Source organism: Lactuca virosa, chromosome 9 (genome assembly GCF_052849685.1).
Source record: "Lactuca virosa cultivar CGN04683 chromosome 9, Lactuca_virosa_CGN04683_v6, whole genome shotgun sequence".
NCBI lineage: Eukaryota > Viridiplantae > Streptophyta > Magnoliopsida > Asterales > Asteraceae > Lactuca > Lactuca virosa.
Genome location: NC_136434.1, coordinates 222,639,288 through 222,645,915, shown reverse-complemented (window position 1 = coordinate 222,645,915; position 6,628 = coordinate 222,639,288).

Below are 6,628 nucleotides of genomic sequence, written 5' to 3'. Positions count from 1 at the left end.
TGAGATGGAACATCCTAACCGGTGTAGAGGAGGCATGTACATATTACAAATGGATGAACAAAGTTTATTACAAAGACAAAAACAATGAGCGGTCGGATTATTAAAATCTATAGATAAAATCAATTCAATAATGAGTAGCATGTTTTTAATATTATTATTCTAACTCGGCCGAGCTTTATCCTAACCTCTCTTTCAATATATAGTGAGCGTTAAGTGGATTGGATGGGACGAAACGAAACTTGACTATACTAGACTAGACATGTACTATTATTATCGTTTTATAATAATAATATCTGAACATCGCATAACTTCAAAGTAAACAATGTTTTTCATAGAAAATTGTTATAAATCCATAAATTAAAACAAATTCTAATATCAATTACTCAAAATCACTTCAATATTAACAAAGTTTTCAACTGAAACTCTTTAAAAAGTAAAGGTACTCGTTTTCACAAATAATTTCATAAATACAAAACCAATAGCTTAGAACGTGATTTAGCCTTGATGTATAGTAAATTGCGAGTTTAATCTTACTATTAAATTTATGTTTGTATGTTTTTGCTTTATGTCTCTGCACACAAAGCTTTACTTCCGGAAGATGTAGTTGATCGCTTATATTTAAATAGAGCCATGTTTGGGTGGGGTCTACGGAATCCTCTCAAAACTATAAGGTGGCGTTTGGTTTGCAAAATGTTTTTGAAGGAATTAGAATCTGTTAAGGAATTGGAATCTGTCAGGAATTGCAGAAATAAAATTTGAATCCAATTCCATATTATGTTTGGTTGCAGAAATGAAATTTGAATCCAATTCCATATTATGTTTGGTTGACAGAAAATAGAACTGAAATAATATGAAATGACAAAATTGCCTTTTTTTTTTTTTGCTTATTTTTACTTTTTTTATAACTTATATGTAAAAGTATATTATATAAATTATAAAATTAGTAAATGATGGTGATGGTGGCAGTGATGTTGACGGTGACAATAGTGGTGATGATGGCAACAGATGTGATGGTGGGTAGTGGCGGAGATGATGACGGTGGTGGCGGTAGTAATTGTGATGGTGATGGTGGCGGTCATGAGTAGTGGTGGAGGTGGCAATGGTGGTAGTAACAGTGGTGGTGATGAAGGTGGTGGCGATGGTGTTGGTGGTGGTCGCGGAGGTGATGGCGGTGGTGATGGCAGTAATTGTATGGTCGTGGTGGCGAGTGGTGGTGGAGGTGGAGGTGGAAGGTAGTGTGGTGGTATATGTGGTAACGGTGGTGGTAGTGGGTGATTATGGCGGAGGTGGGTGGTGGTAGAGGTGGTGTGTATCGGGTAGGGACGACGGTGATATGTAGTGGTGGAGGTGGTGGTGGTTGTGAAGGAGGTGGTGGGTAGCGGTGGCAGTGATCGATGATGGTGGAGGTGACGGTGCTAGTGGGTAGAGGGTGGTGGTAGCGGAGTTACCAGTGGTGGTGATGGTGGGTGGCGGTGGAGGTGATGGTGGGTGGCAGTGGTGGTGGTGATAGGTGGTAGTGGTGGCGACAGAAGGGTTTCATATGTAGTGTTAAAAGTAAAATGGGTAATATAGTAACATTCGACATTCTCACTTGAAAGGAATTTTAATTGCTTAAGTTTTTGGATGAAATTTATTTTCCCTCATTGGAAGGAAAATTTGACTCATTTAGGAATCCAATTCCTTTTGAAAGCTTGAACCAAACAAAGGAAAGTGATGAAATTAGATTCCAATTCCTTCTGATTCCAATGGATTCCAGCGAACCAAACGACACCTAAGGTTTCTCAAGAATCCTCTCAAAACTATACAGTTTCTTATTTTTTAACATCGCGTATAAAAAAAGGTTTTAGATTCGGAGACACACATGATTGTTTTTTGAAGGCTCCATTGAGAGAGAATTTTGGACTTGAAATACACACAAAATGAGAAAAAATAAAATTTTTAACTTTATATATTTTGGGACAATGTGCCGCAAAACAGTAGCTGGCCCACCAAACTGTAGGCAGCCCACTAAAAGCGTAGTCAAACAGCCTTTGACCGTAGTCAAAGGCACATTAATCGTAGGTAATTTCGAAGTCTACGGTTTTGGAGGTTATTTCCGGCTAATGGCTCAAAAACTGAAAAGTAATTAGTAAAAATGGCTAGTTTAGTAATTATCCCAATAAAAAACCTCATAGATGCTCAAATCAAATGTTGAAACAAGAAAACCCCAAATTCTACAAAAAAAAAATGAAACTAATAACTAGATCCTAACTTCATATACAATGAATCATCGATGCTCAAATAAAATGTTGAAATCAAAACCTTGAAACTGAAACTAAAACTTAAAACTCAAAACTAACTTGATTTCGATTTTACATTCCAACCTATGTTGATTTCAAAAAGCTTAATCGATTTAAAAAAAATCATAGTAGAAAAAACATTACTCATTTCAAACCAAAGAAAAAAAAAGGTAACTGAAGAGGATGAAGATAGTGAGTATGATGAGGACGAAGAGGATGCAAAATCAATTTTAGGGACCGTGGGTTTGGTGGCGACGGTGGAGGATCTGAAATCGAGTAGCAATGGAGCATCAATGTAGAAATCAAGTAGAAAAAGACCACCTTCCCCTCATTTGAGCAACAATAAACAAAAATGATGATGGTGTAGAAGATGTGGTTGTCGTTGGCGGTGTAGAAGATCCAATGTTGACGATCTAAGATGGTGTTTTGGATTTCATCTCAAACCAACTTATTAATTTATTGGCTTTTTGAAAAGTTAATAAGTCAAAAAAATGTTTGGCTAAAAGAAAAAGACTTTAAAACAACTTCTACTTAACCCTTTAATAAGGATTTTAAGGACTTAGAATTTGTAACTTTTCTAAACTCCTAATGACTTTTTGAGTTGTAAAAATCAATATTACCTTAAAATACCCTTAAGTTAAGACAAACATTTAAAAAATAACACATTATTGACTTATTGATTTTTTTCCATCACAAAAACTAATCTAAACACTTTTTTAAAAGCTCATTTTCTTACCACCATACGACGATAAATTCTTTTGTCTAAAAGTCTTTTTGAAGATCAAAATGAAATCTCAAATAACCTCTAAGTGGTTTAGGGTTTTAAACATAAGAAAAAAGATAAGGTATAGATGTATCATGTCTTGATAAGAAGGGATTGTGTGGGTGGATGGGTGAGATGGGGGTAGGGGTGGGTAAGGGTGGGGTGTGACTCTTCTTTTTTTAATCCGATAAATAATAGACAAATAAGAAATAAATAAGTGTGGTATAGTCTTTTCAATTATGTTAGGGACAACAACTCAACAAAATCATACTCTCAAGGGCTAGGCGCCACTCTCTTTCATGAGTTATTCTAGCTTCTTCATGATTTCGTGTCACGATGAACAAACAAAACAAAAAGGAGAGTCATCTCAGCGGAAAGAGACGGACCTGCAACGACATGACTACTGATCCTATTCTTGTTCCTGGTCATTTTTTCTTGTTATCATAATCCTTGAGTACATTCCCTATCGGATCCTAGGAAGTTTGGTGGCAATGCAAGTATCATGTCCCTCTTTTTTAATAAAAAAAGTTACATACATAAAAAGTAATTCAAAATACAAAAAAAGTAATTTAAAAAATATAAAACAAGAATAATAATAACATTTCATTAAAACAAATAAAAAGGTAAATAATACAAAAACACAACTTAATAATAAATTTTAAACTAGTTGTGAAGGTTTCGTATATAAGCGTTTTCAATATGTACTAATATATCTGAATGAAGGTTGTGGTGGATTTCTTAGCTATGCATCTCTTGAAGAATATATTAACTTACTTGTTGATCGGTTAGAGGATCTTCCACATGATTCGAACATCTCGTTACACATATAATTTTTAAAATAATATTGTGTAAAATCATGCAAGTGTATATTATTTCTCTAATTTTCCTTGGAATCATTATGTTGTGCAACAGGTATACCCATTATTTTAAAACTTGGCCTACTCGGTCGAGTACTCAGGTATATGTTGAGGCGGTTTCTAAGAATCAGGTAAAAAACTCGGAATTGGTTAAACTCGGGTTTAACTCGGAGAAAATCGGTCAAACTTGGAGAAAACTGGTCCAACTCGGTCAAACTCAGGAATTTTGTGTTTTTAATAAAAAACTATAATTGTTATTGATATTCATATATTCTTTATAAATTTTAATAAACCTAATATTTGTTATATATATATATATATATATATATATATATATATATATATATATATATATATATATATAATATTCCTAAAATTTATTATTTAGTAATTTACTCCCTGATTACTCCCCGCCTAGAACGAGTACTCGCTACCCACTAGTCAACCGACCTGGAACACCTAACCACTTATGTAACACTGAGTATACCCTAACAAATTTAAAGGAGACCAAAACCTTGTTCGACATCCTTTATTGTTGCTTATTGTGTTGTCTTGAACCTTTTACGTTTTCCGCTGGTTAGATGGGTATATGTTTTCATAAAATAGCCTAAATAAGGTAAATGATATCAACAAGATAATACCCACATTTGTATTTTACAACGTTAACATGAAATGGACAATTTTTTTGCAGTTCCATGTACCTTTTTGTTGAATAATGGTGATTGATAGAGAATGTTGAGGTTCTTGTGGGAATCAAAGAATGCATGTCATTTCCATAAATTTTGCGAGGCTACGATTTCAAACATAATCATCGGGTTTTCATAATCACCTCTCATGTATTGACCTTTCCATGTTGTTGGGAAATTCTTCCATGCCCAATGCATAAAATCAGTTATACTCAACTTTCCAAGAAAGCCATATTTTGATTCATGTGTATCGTACAAAATTCATATGTCATGCGTAGTCAGTTTACACAAATATTCATCTCCATACAACTCAATAATATTTTCACACAAAAATTCTATGCTTTCACATGATGTTCTTTCTAACATATTCAAGGGTCCATCATATGCATCAACTATTATCTCGTATGCTAATTATCGTATTACAAATATGCACTTCCACAATGGACGAAAGTTCTTTGGTTCCTAGCATTCTAGTTTAACCTAAACCATGGATAGTATGTCTCAGTGTAATCAACTTTTCACAACTAATTCTATTTACATACAAAACCTTCTTCTAAATTCCTAATAATTAGGTACATGAATTTGGAGCGAAGGAACCATGTAAGAGATGATTATATGTAGCTTTATGATCTCTATGAATACAACATCTCATTTTCTGTTATCCATTTTTAAGCATCGTATACTCTTTTTAGAAGCTTAAAAGAAATTAAGAATTAATAACAAAAATAATATAAATAATATCAATTAAAAATAAATAAAAACAAATAAATAATATATAAAATTTGAAAGGGTTCTAAATTATAAGGGACTAAAATGGTTAAGTTAGAAACCTATTATAGAGTTTTTTTACCAGATGGACCATTGTTGGAAAATCTGAAAGCTAAGGGTCCAAAGTGTAAAATATTGAAAAGGGGATTTTGTTTAGTAGATCTTAAGGGATGCATCCTTTTTCCTAATGGGCCAAACCCTAGCCTGCAGGGGTGCACCCACTAGGTTTATATGTATGGAGGAGAGGAAGACCAATTTCTTATACACCTCTCATGCTACCAACATCATTCGTCCCCTTATCATTGGAAACCGTTGTCTTTGGACGCCAAACCACCGCCTGAGTGAGAGAGGAAGGGGTGGAGTGTGTTGTTCTTGCTTAGTTGTTTAGAAGTTCAAGTGGTATATTTCTTCACGTTTCCTAACTATGTTCCTAGTTACAAGAGTTCGTTAATCTTCACTTCATTTGACAGTATATATACCAAATTGTCGCTTCTCGTTTTGATGCTTGTTAAACTTTATAATTGATGTAAACCCAATCTGATTATGGCATTTGGTTTTGATAACTTAGTAGACTTGAAATTATTATTTTACATAAGTTGAGTTTAATATGTTGATAGATTGGGATGGACCGGGGATGGGTTGGGGATGGGCCGGGGAAAAACCCAAAATCTAAAGGGAGGGGATTTGATTCCCCGCATCCGTCGGGGATAGGGATGGGTATGGGGATGAGGTAGCCTCTCAGGGATGGGGACAGGGATGGTCAATCCCGCCCTATCCCCGCCCATTTCCATCCTTGTGTGGAAGGTAGTATTGGGCCCGTACTACCGAAAGCACATGATATGTAATTGAGTCAAGGACAGTCCTAGATACTCTAAGGAGCCTATAGAGTGAAAGTTCCCTCAAGTTTACTATGATCATTTATATGTTTATATTTTAGTATGGTGACCACTCGACGATGAGCTTCTAGTTCTGGTTCTGGATCTGGTGTCGAACCTATTGATGAGCCGTTACACGAGTTTACCACATCGGAGATTACCCGCGGTATTATGGAGGTCACCCCTATGATTTTTGGTACCACCAAGAAGGGGGTTATGGAGCTTCTGGATGAGCGACTCGAGGCGTTCCGGGCTGAGATCTCGGTAAGACAGTTCGGAGCATGGATTCCCTCTTTTCGGGAGTTCAAGGCTTGCGGAGCTCCAGATTTCTTTGGGGCTAAGGACCATCGCTGCCGATGGATCGCTAACATGGAGAATGCTCACCAAACGAGCTTCTACC